Source organism: Macrobrachium nipponense, chromosome 32, assembly GCF_015104395.2.
Source record: "Macrobrachium nipponense isolate FS-2020 chromosome 32, ASM1510439v2, whole genome shotgun sequence".
NCBI lineage: Eukaryota > Metazoa > Arthropoda > Malacostraca > Decapoda > Palaemonidae > Macrobrachium > Macrobrachium nipponense.
This window is the reverse complement of record NC_061094.1, coordinates 6,507,752-6,526,799: the sequence shown is the minus strand read 5'-3', so window position 1 is coordinate 6,526,799 and position 19,048 is coordinate 6,507,752.

Genomic DNA, 19,048 nt, shown 5'->3' with positions numbered 1-19,048 from the left:
GGATGCAACCCGGAACCCCACACTATAAATACCACCCAGTCGAATTGGAGGACTGTGATAGAGCAAAAAACAAAAAAAACATAATAATAATAATTTATAATAATTTTTAAAAATTCCCAATATGAATAATGGCCAGTTACTGAGAAACATCGCTGAGCCTGAGAAGCGAATTGTAAGAAAAATAGAAAAAACAATATATAAAATCAACTCGCTTAATTCTGCCATTCTTTTTAACAGCATTTGCCTAAAAGAGGGTCTTGCACCAAAATAATAATAATAATAATAATAATAATAATAATAATATTGAAAGATATCGCTGCATCACCTGCATTTTACTTGTAAAGTTTAATGCAGCTGATGCAGCAATATCTTTTCAATAATAATAATAATAATAATAATAATGATAATAATAATAATAATAATAAAAATAATTATAAAGTCCAGAGCATCACCTATATATACTTTCCCGGCACAGAAGCCTTTGTTCGTGATGTAACTATTCGCTTTTCATCTTGTTCTGTTTTCTTTTTCTTTTTCTTTATTTCCAAACCTCGGGGCTGAATTTCCGGACGGTCCTAGGCGCGATTTTGGGAGAACGAATGGTTCCCCGGGGACCGTGCAACGCTCGCCATGGTCAGTCTGGCTGCACAAATACACGGAATGAAAGTCATCCCCCCCCCCCCCCCCCCCCCCCCCCCACCCCCCCCCCCCCCCCCCCCCCCCCCCCCCCCCCCCCCCCCCCCCCCCCCCCCCCCCCCCCCCCGCAAGAGTCGTTTACTGAAGAGATTCTCTTATGGTAATTCGTCGAATTGTTTCTTGGGCTGCGTGTATTGGCTTTAAGGCAATGCGCGTTTGTATATTATACATATCATGAACGTCTGCGTTTATTCACATTTTACGCTAAAAGTAGAGATGGGGCAAAGTGGCTGAAGTACCACATTTACGTCACAAGTCGAACATACCAATCGCACATTAGTAAGAGTCGAGTCGATAATAACGTTACTCTTAGTCAACCTTTTAATTAATTTCGGTCCTCCGCCTATGCGTAACCAGTCTGTGTAGTGCGCTTTCTCTCCCTCTCTGTCTGCCTGTCTCATTGCATTACTCTCTCTCTCTCTCTCTCTCTCTCTCTCTCTCTCTCTCTCTGTTTGTCTGTCTATTACTATCATTGCAATACCTTCTCTCTCTGTCTCTCTGTCGCACTCTCTCTGTTTCTGTTTTTATCTCTCTCTCTCTCTCTCTCTCTCTCTCTCTGTTTGTCTGTCTATTACTATCATTGCAATACCTTCTCTCTCTGTCTCTCTGTCGCACTCTCTCTGTTTCTGTTTTTATCTCTCTCTCTCTCTCTCTCTCTGTTTCTATCACTGTATTACTCTCTCTCTCTACCACTGTATTACTCTCTCTCTCTCTCTCTCTCTCTGTATTAGTCTCTCTCTCTCTCTCTCTCATCTCTCGTCTCTCTCTCTCTATCACTGTATTAGTCTCTCTCTCTCTCTCTCTCTCTTCTCTCTCTCTCTCTCTATCACTGTATTAGTCTGTCTGTCTGTCTGTCTGTCTGTCTCTCTCTCTCTACATTTATCTCTCTCCCCCCCCTGTCTCTCTGTTTCTGTCTCTGTCACTGTATTAACCACACACCCTCTCTCTCTCTCTCTCTCTCTCTCTTAAATTGACTTACAGGGCCAACAGTATTATCAGCACGAGTGTAAATCCGGAATCTCTGATGATGACTTCGAACCTGGTACTTCGATATTCAAGTCAACTTTGACACTGCAAAAAGATCAGCGGCCGTTAGGGATATCTAACAAAATTCCTGTATAGAAATTCATAAAAAAAAAAAAATTGAAATGTCCAAGATTTTACTGACACCAATTCATCTTTATGTCCATTCGTCTAGAACGGACATAAAGCACTAGAGTTGTATAGAAATTCATTAAAAAAAAAAAAAAAACAGAAAATTCGACATGTCCAAGATTGTGCTAAAACCAATTCGTCTTTATGTCCATTCGTCTAGAGCGAAGCACTAGAGTTGTATAGAAATTCATTAAAAAACCAAGAAAATTCGACATGTCCAAGATTGTACTGAAACCAACTCACGCAGAGAGAATTAAATATGGACATCGTTACTTCCTTCCCCCTAATTTTTATCTGCCTTAAATCGCTTTCCCTTTCAATTTCTTGCCTGGGCTGTTCTGGCAATGGATGGCAAATTCCTGTTAGGTTATTTATCCCCTGGAAGGTTGGAAAACCGCAGATGAAGAAGCTATTCACTGAGGTATTTCAACGTCGAGTGAGTCAATTTGTGGGGGAACCTTATGTAGTATATGTTTACCTGTTGGTTAACAAATGGTATGCACTATAAGATAATGTTAATTAATTTTCTATTTGGACTGCATTTGCTATCAGAAATATGATGTGTGCTATCTCTCTCTCTCTCTCTCTCTCTCTCTCTCTCTCTCTCTCTCTCTCTCTCTCACTGAAATTTATTGCTATGGTAGATGGCATCCCTGTTTCTAAAATTCAGTAGATCTTTTTAATCTCTCTCTCTCTCTCTCTCTCTATCTCTCTCTCTCTCTCTCATTTATAGCTATTTAGTTTTCCAATTTTGTCAAAAAGCTCAATAATTGCATTAATCTAATTACACACACACACACACTCACACACACACGTATATATATAGTATCTATATTATATATTATCTATTATAATATATATATTATATATTATAATATATATAAAGATATATATATAATATATATATGATATAATATTATATAATATTATATTAAAGTTTTGTTAAAATATAAAGAAAAAAGAAAAAAAACAATGTAAGTAACAACATATCCTTTCGGGCAGCCCTACGAGAACTAATGATCAGCTTAGCTGTTTGGTAAAACCAATTTTAATAATGATAATACAGGTATTTTATATTCCAGGGGGATTTGATAACTCAAAAGTTGTCCCCTTTATTTTTTTATATTCTTTTCAATGAAGGACATATTACTTAATCAAGTAGCATCTTCATAATACAAGCTGAGGCGATTAATAAAGAATTCACTTAAAATTTCCCATTTCATACACTTTTATTTAAGGGATATAATAACTTATGTAATTAGTGTTCCAGATTCGTTTAGAAATCGAAGTTTTCTAGCAGTTAATAAACATTTCACAAAAAAGTAACTTAGTCCTTACATTCTTATAGTTCGTCGTTGGACAAGTGGTTTACGTGTTCGGCTACCGAGTCGGTAGTCCGGAGTTCGATTCCCCACTCTGCCAACGTGGAACCAGAGGAATTTGTTTCTGGTGATTAGAAATTAATTTCTCGAAATAATGTAGTTCGAATCCCACAATAAGCTGTAGGTCCCGTTGCTAGGTAACCAATTGGTTCCTAGCAATGTAAAAATATCTAATCCTTCGGGCCAGCCAAAGGAGAGCTGTTAACCAGCTCAGTGGTCTGGCTAAACTAAGATAGACTTAACTTACATTCTTAAAGAGGAGAAAGTAACTGGTGCTGTAAGAATATAGTTTTGTTAAGAAATTCACAGTCTCGTGAAAACAAATTGTTAAAAAATATCCACAATTATATATTGAAAATATATTTCTATGTAAAAATAGAACAAAGACTTTCGAACCTTTTTACATTTTTAACGTAACACTGATGGTGTTCGAAAGTCTTTGTTCTATTTTTACATAGAAATATATTTTTAATATATAATTGTGGATATTTTTTAACAATATAGTTTTGCTCAGTAACGTATGTTACTGTGATTTAATTTTGCTGGTGTTTAGCTTCGCTTTTCGTTTTCTTTATCTGTCATCTTAAAAAATTCTGCGGATAGAAAAATATTCTCATGTAAGAATAAAACTCAGGCAATGAAAAAACAAGTAAAAAATGCGCCAAAGTTTCTCCGGCGCAATCGAGTTTTCTGTACAGCCGCTACAGCGTATAATCATGGCCACCGAGAATAGATCTATCTTTTGGTGGTCTCTGTATGATGCTGTATGAGCCGCGGGTCACGAAACTCTAACCACGGCCTATATCGTTACCAGACGCATGATTATAGATAACTTTAACCTTAAATGAAATAAAAACTACTGAGGCTAGAGGGCTGCAATTTGGTATGTTGGATGATTGAAAGGTGGATGATCAACATGGTAATTTGCAGCCCTCTAGCCACAGTATCTTTTACGATCTGAGGGCGGACGGACAGACCAAGCCGACACGATCGTTTTCTTTTACAGAAAACGGAAAACCAGTCTGGGTTAGATCTTTCCCAAAGGCCATTCCTTTACCCTCGGTCTAAAGATTTAGAAGTGAGCATTTTAAAATGCGCGGAGCGTTTTCCACTTCAGCCCAAAGATTTAACAAACAGCGTCTTTCTAATAGCAGAGTCTTAACTTCTTAACTTTCCTGTAAAGGAAAACCAACCCATTTTGAGAAATGTACCAGTTTCCCCTCCTGTGTTAAATTCTCGTGCATCACTGACAATGACGATAACCATATTGACATCAAAATTCAGATAAATCTAATTATTCAAAATAAAAATAGAATAAACTTAGAATTATCAGGCAATGACGATAACCGCACGGACATCAAGATTTAAATAAATTAATTATTCAAAATGAACAAGATAGTATAGACTCACCATTATCAGACAACGAGGATAACACAACAGACATCAAGATGCAAATAAATCTAATTATTAAAAAAAAAATGGTATAAACTAAGAATTATCAGACAATGACGATAACACAAGACATCAAGATTCAAATGAATCTAATTATTCAAAATAAGAAAAAAATAGTATAAACTAAGAATTATCATCGGACAATCCTAGAACTGTTTGCAGGAAGTACCCTGATTTTTTTTTTTTTTATGGAGGTGGGGACCTTTTCTTCTATAAATGTCATTGTATATCTAGGTAATATATATATATATATATATATATATATATATATATATATATATATCTACATATATATATATATACATATATATATATATATATATATATATATATATATATATATATATATATATATAATATAAGATGGAAATACTTGAAAATGTTAGTTTGGTTGTATTAGCAAGAAAAATTGGGTATGCGGTCTATGCCCTTCTACCCGATTAGATGTTATTCAAAGTACTGGCTTTGGTTAACGGAATTTTACTTAAAATCACTTACGAATATGATGGCCCTATATCATATTTCTATTATTACTCTTTTATTTCCTACTACTAATGAATGATGTTAAGGTTTAATAACAAAAAAAAAATAAAGAAAAGAAAAGACTTGCCAAATTTTAAATTTATTTATTACTTTGTAAGTACAGTTCAATGAAAACGATAGTCACAGAAAATATGGACTTCCAGAAATGTTGGGGGGGGGGGGGGGGGGTGTTTGTCATTCGAACCCCCGGTCTCCCCCTTGGTACAGGCCTGGTTTATGTGAGATAAAACATTATTAGTAGAAAATTCTTCAAACGGAAGGAAAATTTTAGCTAAATCACTGTCCCACGTTATAGGCTCCAGAAGTCTGTTATTCCTCACACAGCTGGAATCTGGAATAGGCTCCCTGGGGTTGTCGTGCAACTGGAACTGAAAAAGTTCAAGCGAAGATGCGTTGCAATTCTACCCCAATACAATTCCCCCTCTATTTTAAGAATTTACTTACGATTTCGTCTATATGATCATTAATTTGCTAAGTTTTCTCCCTTTTAACAAGTGATCTCTTCTTTCCGTTTTTCATCAACATCTGTCACTTCTTTCAAATGAACACCACATTCTTCTGGAATCTTCAATTTCAAGTCAGTGGCCCCTGTGGGATGGTCACATACGAATAGGGTTCACCTTCAGAATAATAATAATAATAATAATAATAATAATAATAATAATAATAATAATAATAATAATAATAATTTTTAAAAATTCCCAATATGAATAATGGCCAGTTACTGAGAAACATCGCTGGGCCTGAGAAGAGAATTGTAAGAAAAATAGAAAAAAAAACAATATATAAAATAAACTCGCTTAATTCTGCCATTCTTTTTAACAGCATTTGCCGAAAAGAGGGTCTTCCACCAAAATAATAATAATAATAATAATAATAATAATAATAATAATAATAATAATAATAATAATAATAATAACTAATAAACTATAAAGTCCAGAGCATCACACATACATGTCTTTCCCGGTACATAAGCCTCTGTTCGCGATGTAACTATTCGCTTTTCATCTTGTTCTGTTTTCTTTTTCTTTTTCTTTATTTCCAAACCTCGGGGCTGAATTTCCGGACGGTCCTAGGCGCGATTTTGGGAGAACGAATGGTTCCCCGGGGACCGTGCAACGCTCGCCATGGTCAGTCTGGCTGCACAAATACACGGAATGAAAGTCATCCCCCCTCTCCCCCCCTAACCCCCCCCCCCCACGAGAGTCGTTTACTGAAGAGATTCTCTTATGGTAATTCGTCGAATTGTTTCTTGGGCTGCGTGTATTGGCTTTAAGGCAATGCGCGTTTGTATATTATACATATAATGAACGTCTGCGTTTATTCACATTTTACGCTAAAAGTAGAGATGGGGCAAAGTGGCTGAAATGCCACATTTACGTCACACGTCGGACATACCAATCGCACATTAGTAAGAGTCGAGTCGATAATAACGTTGCTCTAAGTCAACCTTTTAATTAATTTCGGTACTCCGCCTATACGTAACCAGTCTGTGTAGTGCGCTTTCTCTCCCTCTCTGTCTGTCTGTCTCATTGCATTACTCTCTCTCTCTCTCTCTCTCTCTCTCTCTCTCTCTGTTTGTCTGTCTATTACTAACATTACAATATACCTTCTCTCTCTGTCTCTCTGTCGCACTCTCTCTGTTTCTGTTTTTATCACCCTCTCTCTCTCTCTCTCTCTCTCTCTCTGTTTCTATCTCTGTATTACTCTCTCTCTCTCTCTCTCTCTCTCTCTCTATCTCTGTATTAGTGTTTTTTTTTTCTCTCTCTCTCTCTATCACTGTATTAGTGTTTTTTTTTCTCTCTCTCTCTCGCTATCACTGTATTAGTCTCTCTCTCTCTCTCTCTCTCTCTCTCTCTCTCTCTCTCTCTCTCTCTCTATCACTGTATTAGTCTCTCTCTCTCTCTCTCTCTCTCTCTCTCGTTCTACATTTATCTCTCTCCCCCCTGTCTCTCTGTTTCTGTCTCTATCACTGTATTAACCACCCCCTCTCTCTCTCGCTCTCTCGGTCTCTCTCTCTCTCTCTCTCTCTCTCTCTCTCTCTCTCTCTCTCTCTCTCTCTCTCTCTCTCTTAAATTGACTTACAAGGCCAACAGTATTATCAGCACGAGTGCAAATCCGGAATCTCTGATGATGACTTCGAACCTGGTACTTCGATATTCAAGTCAACTTTGACACCGCAAAAAGATCAGCGGCCATTAGGGATATCTAACAAAATTCCTGCTGTATAGAATTGGTGTCAGAGAAAATTTTTTTTGGGGGGTGTGGGGGGCGTGGGTAAGGGGTAGGGGGGTGGGGTTACGTGAGGAAGCCCCTGGAATGCCCACAGGAGTCACGTATAAAGCCGTTCGATTCCGTTGCTGAATAACTACTGGTTCCATGCAACGTAAAAACACCATGGAAACAAACAAACAGTCATTATTCTCTTGTATAGAAACTGGTCTACTAAATTAGATTAACGACGGAGATAATTTTCTGTTTTACTGCCTCGATCGCGGATGCAAATGAAGTTCATCGAAATTCAACTTCTGTATAATTTGGCCAGAATATTTTTAGTCGGTTGTTTTAAAAATTCCATTTGATATTTAAATTAGAGTAGCAACATTTGATCATTTTTTTCAAATATGCTCTAACAGTGTAGCCATTCATTTGCTAATGCTTTCGAAGTGATGGTATGTGTGTGTCTCAACAAGGCGTGATCCGACCCCGAGCTTATTCGGGGCTAGTGCTAAAATCTACGGTCAAATAGAGCGTCGTTGCGCCAAAGAAATTTAAAATAAATACGCTATGTTTTATTTAAAATAATTGTTCTGTACTGTTTAACATGCACGTTATTTATTTTTTTTACCTTTTCATTCTGATAAATAAATCACAAATATCCTATCCTGAAATTCCTGTATCTTTAACTCAACGCGAAACACCTTTTTCAGACCTTTTTATGTTCTTCCATAGACCTTTCCTAGCCCCCTCAACAAGAACTACAGCAAAAACAAGAAGAAGAAGAAGAAGAAGAAGAAGAACAGCAAGTAAGGGATTGGCCTTTTAGATCAGTGGGTCTCGACTTGTTTTTTTTTCTTTTTTTGTGGGGGAGGGGGGGAAAGCGGTGGGGGGGGGGGGGAGGGGGAAATACCAGAACAATAAAAAATATATATCGTGGAACATTTATTTTCCGAGCCACGGGAAATAAAGCATAGGTTATAAACATTTCGGACTGAAATATGTTTCAATATATTTCGGACTGAAATATATTTCAATATATTTCGGACCGAAATACATTCTAATATATTACGGACTGAAATATATTTCAACATATTTAGGACTGAAATATATTTCAATATATTTCGGACTAAATATGTTTATATATTTCGGACTGAAATATATTCCAATATATTTCGGACTGAAATATGTTCCAATATATCTCGGACTGAAATATATTCCAATATATTTCGGACTGAAATATATCTCAATATATTTCGGACTAACTATGTTTATATATTCCGGATTGAAATATACTTGTATTTTTCGGAATGAAATATATTTCAATATATTTCGGACTGAAATACATTCTAATATATTACGGACTGAAATATATTTCAATATATTTCGGACTATGCACGAAGGCAAGTATAAAGAGAGAGAGAGAGAGAGAGAGAAGGATTACTTTGGCATAACTGCAGTAATATAAATGGCTTATTTTCGCTTAGTCAGGGAGTAAGCCTACGAACTACTTTGCTGTTGTTGCTGTTGGGGTGTAGGAATGGTCTGAAAAAGGTTTGAAAAAGGTCCAAAAAACCTCTAAATAAGGTAAAAAAAAGGTCTAAATAAGGTCTAAAAATTTCTGAAAAATTATTTTCGAGCTGATTTAGATATACAGGAATTTTGGGAAAGGATATTTATAATATATTTGTTAGATTTAAAATATAACAAGTAAATAATATAAACAGTACAGAACAATTATTTCTAATAAAATATGACTTATTTTAATTTTCGTTGGTTAAACAACGCTCTATTTGACCGTAGATTTGAGAGCGTTTCAATTTAAGTTATAAGGAACATAATGATTACAACTTATGTGTTAGAGGAAAATCTTGCACGCGTCCCAAGTAAGCTGGAGGTCTGATCACGCCTCGTTGTTTGAAGGAAAGTGTGCATAGCCCCTTCAGTCTTGTTCTCTTATTTGAGTTTCGGTCTTTCTGTTTCCATGATACAAGTTTCAAAGTCCTTTGCAGTGTCCTTTTGGCCCCTAGCTGCGACCTCTTTCATTCTTTTTACTGTACCTCCTTTCATATTCTCTCTCTTCCATCTCACTAACCACACCCTCTCTGCAACAATTGTTTCATAGTGCAACTGCTTTGAGGTTAGGCTATCAAACCTTTCTACTCTCAATATCATTTTCAGCGCTGAATGACCTCATAGGTCCCTGTGCTCAGCCCTCTGACTAAATTTCATATTTATTTCCATTATAAATAGTCAGAATAATGGGCAGAAAGAGCGGCTATCCTTCTCAAGAGTTGTTGCTAGATAAAAAAATAAATAAACCCTGTGAAGTTTGTTCGTGCAGACAAAACGGAACTCTTTGTGTGGCAATGTTGTGTGTATCATGAGAGCGCTTAATTGTTGCTCTGAATAATAATAATAATAATAATAATAATAATAATAATAATAATAATAATAATAATAATAATAATAATAAAATAATAATAATATTGATATTAATAATAATATTAAAATTATTCATACTAGTAAACATATGTATACAGAAATTATGTATGAAAATTAGTAAAGCAACTAAGTCTACGGGCGTAACCAGCCTAGTTTCACGGGCAGAACCAGCTCCGATTCGGGAAATCCCTTCTCACCTCCACCCCCTTCGGAAGGGGTGCGGGAGAGGTAGAATGAAACCCCATTTTAAACCATCTTAGGAGTCCCCACTATAACCTTGCCAAGTTTCATGCCCATCGGACCAGACGGACGGACAGACGTTATAGTAAGATGAATTCTATCTCTGTAGAACAAGCCCACGGGGCCATTGACTTGAAGTTGAAGCTTCCAAGTATTGTTATTATTATTATTATTATTATTATTATTATTATTATTATTATTATTATTATTATTATTCAGAAGATGAACCCTATCCCTATGGAACAAGCCTACTAAAGGGGCAATCGACTTGGAATTGAAGCTTCCAAAGAATATAGTCTTCATTCGGTATTAGTAACAGAAAGGAAAATACAGCAAGAGATAGAAAATGAGTCCACCGAATTTTTGGGAAAATCGTGCAAGGCGTTTGTATCTCTAGGGAGTCTGCCACAGCTCTTTGCTCGACTGTGAACTGAAAGTCAATGCTAAAGGAACCACGAACTTATAAACTGAATCTGCTTGATTGTTTGGAATCTTCTAGTCCATTGTTTTTACGCTTCGTGTCTTGGTTAACGGACGTGAACGATAACGTATGGGTTCTGAGTCGAGCAGCTTAATTTTGTTTTGTTATGTAGCTTTTTTGAAAGTAAACAGTGGCTCTGGCCAGACGTACTTATATAGAGCATAAACAGGACGATTTAGTGTCCTTTTGAGAAAGAACTTGGATGTAACGGGCTACTTTTCCATCACTAGACAATTTTTTTTAAAGGATTTCGGTTGGCATACCTCGCTAATATATCAGGCGGCTAAGATAGTTTAATTTTTCTGAATCAGAGATCGGTCATGTTTTTAGGTCTGTTTTGGTCTGTCTCTGAATTATTCAGTAACTTCGGGATAATGTTTTTGGTACAGGGCTGTATTTGTTTCTATTGTGAGCCCAGGAGTAATTAAAAACTGCTAATATATTATATTAAAGCCCATTTATTATGTGCAATTGTTTTCCTTTCAGATCCATATCCATACCACGATGCACTTCCAAACTGCCTCGATAAATAAACACACGGGAAACATTTAGCAACTTATTTCTTTCGCTCTTTAATTCCCCTTCTCAGCGAAATAAATAAAGAGTAGATGTATTTCGCGGACGCATCAAATGCGACTCACTTCTCCAATTAGGCCCAATAATAGGGAGAGGGATTGGCCAGAAGGGGAAAGCCCAAAAATCATTGCAAACTATTTGTTCATTTCGTGCGGACGAACGGGAGAGCCTCTGATGGAGTTGCCACTTTCCCTAAAAAAAAAAACCTAATTTTTCTAACGATTCTTTTTATGTCAGCTAAGTGGGAATCCTTCAAGTTTTTTTTCCTTTTTGTTTTAGCGTGATGTTTATTCAAGATATTGACAAACGCATCTGCTGTAACTGAATTGGTTCACAGGCGGATGTGAGGTGGGTAGGTCTAATCGATTTCGGATGTAGCGTATATGGAACGACTTGGCAACTGCGTTCATAAACCAGCGCGTATGGTTTTTTTGTAACGAGCTCGGTATTGCTCTATACGGCTGATATATTGCATGGAGGACGGCCGCCAGCTCCATATTACCCCATTAACAGGCCGCGAATCACTGCATGCGAGCGTAGTATTCCGCTAATGGAATTGTTTTCCGTGCAAACGGGATTGAGTGCAGACGTGTTCTTTGTTGTCGAGGGAGAATCTTCTTCGAGAAAATCACTCTTATCGCCCCGATATAAAAACAAGTTGATTTGTCTGCATTCATTCATGAAATGTTCAAACATTTTCAAGGACATTTCTTTGCTCTTATACAGTAAAAAAGTAAAGTTATATCGTTTGTATCGAACGTCTAACGTCGTAAGTAGAAGACTGAAAAATAATTAATTGTTAGGAGATGGTCCAGGAAATTAAGGTGAGAGAGAGAGAGAGAGAGAGAGAGAGAGAGAGAGAGAGAGAGAGAGAGAGAAAATTAAGGTCAGAAAGGAAACTAAGGAGAAGAGAGAGAGAGGAGAGAGAGAGAGAGAGAGAGAGAGGAAATTAAGGTCAGAGAGGAAACTAAGGAGAGAGAGAGAGAGAGAGAGAGAGAGAGAGACCTTACCTTACAGACCTTACAGTTCGTTCGGGTTGCCCCAGGTCCCTCAGTGTGAGGCGCCTCTAATGTCTACCAGAGAGTTGCTAGTACATCTTCCGGTATATTTTGCATCTTCCAATCTTGGATGGTCTGGGATGCAGTTTAGATATTTGTCGAGCTTATTCTTAAACACATCTACGCTCACTCCTGATATATTCCTCAGATGAGCTGGCAACGCATTGAATAGACGCTGCATTATCGATGCTGGTGCGTAGTGGATTAATGTTCTGTGTGCTTTCCTTATTTTTCCTGGTATAGTTTTGGGCACTATTAATCTACCTCTGCTTGCTCTTTCTGATATTTTTAGTTCCATGATATTTTCTGTTATTCCTTCTATCTGTTTCCATGCCTGAATTATCATGTAGCGTTCTCTTCTCCTTTCTAGACTATATAATTTTAAGGATTGTAGTCTTTCCCAGTAGTCTAGGTCCTTAACTTCTTCTATTCTAGCTGTAAAGGACCTTTGTACACTCTCTATTTGTGCAATATCCTTTTGATAGTGTGGTACCTATCATATTGCAATATTCAAGTGGACCTACGAACATATGTTTTATAAAGAAAGCATAATCATGTGTTCAGCTTTTCTTGTTTTGAAGTGCCGTAACAACATTCCATTTTTGCTTTACATTTTGCCAACAGAATGGCTATTTGATCATTGCATAACATGTTCCTATTCATCATCACACCAAGGTCTTTAACTGCTTCCTTATTTGTGATTGTCTCATTATTAGGTCCCCTATATGCATATAGCTTTCCTTCTCTGTCTCCATAATTTATTGATTCAAATTTATCAGAGTTAAATACCATCCTATTTACCTCTGCCCAATCATATACTTTGTTAAGGTCTCTTTGTAGAGCGTTCCTATCTTCATCACAAGTAATTTCTCTACTTATTCTTGTGTCATCAGCGAAACTACTCACTACCGAATCCTTAACATTACTGTCTATGTCTTCAATCATAATCTTCTTCTTCTTCCCAGCTTTTTCCCATTTTTATATGGGGTCGCCGTTTCGGATGAGCCGTTTCCATCTATTTCTATCTTGCACTTCTGCCTCATCAATTCCCTTCTCATGTAAATCTCCTCTCACACAGTCCTTCCATCTCTTTCTTGGCTCTCCCTCTCTTCTTTTCTTCTTCCTTGCACCTCCACTCCCATAGTATGTCTCCCAGCGTGGTCCTCATCTCTCCTCAACAGGTGTCCATACCATCTCAGCCTCCCCTCCTGCACTTTCTTTGATACTTCCACCACCTTATTGTTTTTGACCCCCCCTTATGTATTCATTTCTGATCCTATCCACTCTTGTTACCCAGACATCCACCTAAGCATTCTCATTTCTGCCACATCCATCTTCTTCTGCTCTGCTTTTCTCATGCTTGCTGTTTCCGTACCATACAGCATTGCTGTTCTTACCACCGTCTTGTGAAATTTTCCTTTTAACCTAAGCGGCACTCTTTTGTCACAAAGAACTCCCGAGGCCGCTCTCCAGTTTTTGTTCCAGCCTGCCTGTACCCGATGTTTTACTTCTTCTTCCATACTTCCTCCAGCGTTAACAAAAGATCCCAAATACTTAAACTTATCAACTCTCCTTATTTGCTCTCCACCAAGCTGAATACTTTCTCTATCATCCCCCTCAGTGCTGGTACACATATATTCTGTCTTGGATCTACTTATTCTCATTCCTCTGTCCTCCAGTACTTGTCTCCATCTTTCCAATTTCACTTCCAGATCTTCCCTGCTCTCTGCACACAGAACAATATCATCCGCATACAATATGTTCCATGGTACTGTCTCCCTTACTTCCTCTATTATAACATCCATCACTATGTTAAAGATAAATGGGCTCAGAGCCGACCCCTGGTGTAATCCTACTCTCACCTCAAAACCTTCTGTCTCCCCAACAGTGCTCCTCACTCTGGTAAATACATTCCGGTACATCTCTTGTATCAATCGCACATACTTCTCTGGCACCATCTTCTCCCTCAGGCTCCTCCATACCTCTTGTCTCGGGACTCTGTCATAAGCCTTTTCAAGGTCAATGAATACCATATGTAGGTCCCTTTGTCTTTCCCCGAATTTCTCCATTATTTGCCTCAGACAAAAATATACCATCTGTTGTTCCCCTTCCCTTCATAAATCCCATCTGCTCTTTACCTATTTGTACTTCTTCTCTCAGTCCTAGCATCTATCATCCTTTCCAGTATCTTCAAAGTGTGGGACATCAATTTAATGCCCCTATAATTACCACACTCTTGGACATCGCCTTTCCCTTTAAAAATTGGGATCAATATACTCCCACGCCACTCATTTGGTATCTTTTCCTGTTCAAGGATCTTTATCATAAGATCGTACAGTATATCCACTCCTTCATCTCCTAATGCTTTCCATGCCTCCACCGGGATCATGTCTGGTCCGGTTGCCTTCCCATTCTTCATCTTCTTCAGTGCATTTAGTACCTCTTGCCTAGAAAACCTCATTACCATGCCAATGTTCACTTGCCCATCCTCTCTTATTAGTCTATTATTTCTTCATTTAACAACTGTTCGAAATATTCTTTCCATCTCTTCACAATGTCTTCCTCCTTTCTAAGCACTACACCCTCTTGATTCTTTATTTGTTTGATGTGTGTTATATCTTTGGTGCTCTTATTTCTAGCCTTTGATAGCTTCATCATCTTCTTTAATCCTTCCTTTGTCCCCAGCTCATTATACACATCATCATACGACTTTGCTTTAGCTTGGGCTACCACCTTTTTCACCACCTTGTTTTTCTCTCTGTACCTATTTCTGTCCCTTCCACTGACTGGGTGACCTCTTCCCATCTTTTCTTTTGGCCTCCTTCTTATCTTTTACTACTTTCTCAATGTCTTCATCCCACCACCAACTATCCTTTTCTTCCCATATGATACCAGATGTCTCTCCTAGCAGCTCCTTTCCATACCTTCTTATTACTGCTGCATTTCGTGCCACCATTCTTGAACATCTTCAATCCCTATATCAATATCCTCCAAAACCCTCCTCTTAAACTCTCTCTTCTTATCCCCTTCCTTCTGTAATTCGTACCATTTAATTTTCCTTATCCCTTTAGCTTTGGTTTTTCTTTCCCTTTTCAACTTCAAGTCCATACATAGCAGCCTGTGTTGGGGGGCTACATGTCGCCTGGAATAACTTTGCAGTTCTTGACCTCCACCAGATTTATCCTTTTATACAAGAAATAGTCCTATCTGGGAGAATCTTCCCCATCCTATATGTTATTAGGTGTTTTCTTCTCAAAAATGTGTTTACTATTGCCATGTCGAATGACACAGCAAAGTCCACTACACTCTCTCCTTCTGGTTTCTCTCCCCAATTCCATGGCCCCCATGCACCCGCCCAATCGCCTCATTTTCACTTCCGACATGGCCATTCAAATCTGCCCCAACTATCACCCTCTCATGCTCTTCAGTTCTTGCATTATTCCATCCATGTCTCTCCAGAAATTTCCCTTCTCTTTTTCTTCTTGTGCAACCAACTTGTGGTGCATATGCGCTTATAATATTCAGAGCTCTCCTCCATAACATATCTTCAATCTGATGATACGGTCATTCTTTCTATGCACTTCTATTACCGAGTTCTTTAGTTCACTAGACAGTACTATGCCAACTCCATTTCTCCACCCTTGTTTATTTGCTCCACTAATAATATAGCTTATATCCATCTCCCAACTCTTTAGCTTTATTTCCTTTCCACCGCGTTTCTTGCACACACACAACATCTACTTTCTTTTCTCTCATCAAGTCAGCCAATTCTCTACCTCTCCCAGTCATGGACCCAACATTTAGCTGACATACTCTGAACCCAATGTGAGCTCGCTTCTTTAGCTGCACCCGCTCCTGATGCAGTAGCCCTCGCCTTACCACAGAGTTAGGGCGATGTCTCTGTGCGTCGTTTTACGGAGTACGCCCTAGCATTACCTCTTTCCATATTTCGGCTCATTCCATTTTTGGTTTTGGCACAGATTTTTACAGCCGGATGCCCTTCCTGACACCAACCCTCCCTATTTATCCGGGAGCTTGGGACCGGCACCCATAAGGACTTGGTTGCCCCCCCAGGTGGCTAGGTTTATGTCTTCAATCATAATAACAAACAATATTGCAGCTAGCACCGTACCTTGTGGCACACCGGATATTACCTTGGTTTCATCCGATTTCTCATCGTTTGCAATAACTATCTGTTTTCTGTTGTGTAAAAATTCTTTTAACCATCTTCCTACTTTATCTACGATATTGTGTTTTCTAATTTTCTTTGCTAATATATTATGGTCTACTTTGTCAAAAGCTTTTGCAAAGTCTAGATAAAAACATCTGTTTCATTTCCGCTTTTCATATTTTTGAATATGTTCTCACGGTGGACTAACAGTTGGGTTTGTGTACTTTTTCCGGGTACGAAACCGTGTTGTCCTATATTAAACAAATTATTTTTTATTAAATGTTTCATAATATTTTTCTTCATTACCCTTTCATACACTTTCATAATATGTGATGTTAGACTCACAGGCCTATAATTACTTGCCTCTAGTCTTGATCCACTTTTGAAAGTAGGGGTAATATATGCTAATTTGTGCTCATCATAAATCTTGCCTGTATCTACACTTTGTCTTAATAATATTGCAAGTGGCTTTGCGATAGAATGAACTACTTTCTTTAACAAAATAGCAGGGACTCCATCCGGCCTGCAGCAGCTCCATTTTTAATTTCATTAATTGCCTGCACAATATCAGCTTCATTAATAATTTCTATGTTAGCTAAATATTCACTATTTTCGTCCCTTACTTCTATATCATTATCTTCATTATCTATTCTAGGGGTGAATTCTCTCTTATATCGTTCTGCCAGTATGTTGCAAATTTCCTTTTTTTCATTCGTTAATCTCCCTTCAATTCTCAGAGGGCCTATTTCTATTCTTCTTTTATTCATCTTCTTCGCATATGAGTATAATAGAGAGAGAGGAAACTAAGGTGAGAGAGAGAGAGAGAGAGAGAGAGAGAGAGAGAGAGAGAGAGAGAGAGAGAGGAAATTAAGGTGAGAGAGAGAGAGAGAGGAAATTAAGGTCAGAGAGGAAAACTAAGGAGAGAGAGAGATGAGAGAGATGAGAAGAGAGAGAGAGAAACCCCCCCTAAGGAGAGAGAGAGAGAAGAGAGAGAGGAGAGAGAGAGAGGAAAATTAAGGTGAGAGAGAGAGAGAGAGAGAGAGAGAGAGGGAAGAGGGAGAGAGAGAAACAAGAGAGAGAGAGAGAGAGATTAGAGAGAGAGAGCAGAGAGGAAACTAAGGAGTGAGAGAGAGAGAGAGAGAGAGAGAGAGAGAGTAAGTGAGAGAGAGAGAGAGAGGACGAGAGAGAGCAGAGAGAGAGAGAGAGAGAGAGGAAATTAAGGTGAGAGAGAGAGAGAGAAGACCCACGATTAAGGAGATGAGAGAGAGGCGAGAGGGGGGGGGGGGTGGGGGGGGATTTTACGTGGGGGGGATTGAGAGAGATAGAGAGAATATGAATGGAGGAGGAACAGCAAAAGGAATGCAAGAGGTTCTCTCAGATGGAACGCTGCAGGAAACCTTAAGTGACGCCTACAGTGAACCGCGTGAGACGCAATGACGAAACTACCTCCTCCCTACGAGGTTTAAGTTACGGTTTTTCTAAAATATCCGAGCACTAACCTTCGTTTTCTCAATTTTTCTGTCCGCCCTCAAATCTTAAAAGCTACTAAGGCTAGAGGGCTGCAAATTGGTATGTAGATCATCCACCCTCCAATCATCAAATGTACCAAATTGCAGCCCTCTAGCCTCAGTAGTTTTTATTTTATTTAAAATTAAAGTTAGCCATTATCGTACGTCTGGCAACGATGTAGGACAGGTCACCACCGGGCCGTGGTAAATGTTTTATGGAAACGCTGCTCATATAGTATTATACCGATATTATCGAAAGATGGATAAATTTGCGATGGACTTCATTATTATACGCTGTACAGAAATCTCGAATTCTTCGGAGAATTTTTAATTTTTTCCATTAATTTTTTTATTGTTGTTGTTCATTCTCATTCTATAATTACTGCACTGCGTGTTCACTGAGATACTAGTATATGCTATAGTGCAAGCAGGGTTATAATTAATATAATATAACCTGAGTTAACAGGGTTGGCCGAGAGAATTCGAATATTCTAGAAATTTTATGTATAACATAATAAAAAAATATGTCAATATTAACGGAATTCCCGTTTGCCGTGATAATGAGAAAGGTCTTTATTTCACGCGTACAGGCAAAGTAGAAATGTAGGCTAGAATTATTGATGGTAACAGGTTAAAAATAAATTATTTTATCCTGCAGTGATAAGCCTCCTTTGGATAGCGCTGAAAGTTTCAAGAAATACAATGAATTATTCTATTCTCCAGTCTTCGACCTCCTTTGGGTCTTACTTTACTGTGTACAGATATAATTAGCATCCCAGGCCGTTTTGTATACGAGGAGGTCTTTCTCCTTTATAATATTTCCACTCTGAGAGCGAGAGAGGCGATATACCATCACCCGAACCGAAATGGACTTCCTTTGTTGGGTAGATTAACGCGAAGAGATGAGAAGGGAATGATGATGCCTGTGTATTTTTTTCCCTTCCGCTCCTCAGAGCACGATGACATAACATCATGATAAAAAGGGGGCGTTTTTCCTTAATCCCAAGGCTTCCCTTTCCTCTTATAACAAAAGATGAAAGACAGATAGTGTGTGAAAAGCTCTGATATAAGGGGCTGGATGGATGTAGGGAGTGATAATGCTCTGTTTGGCCATGATTACCTGC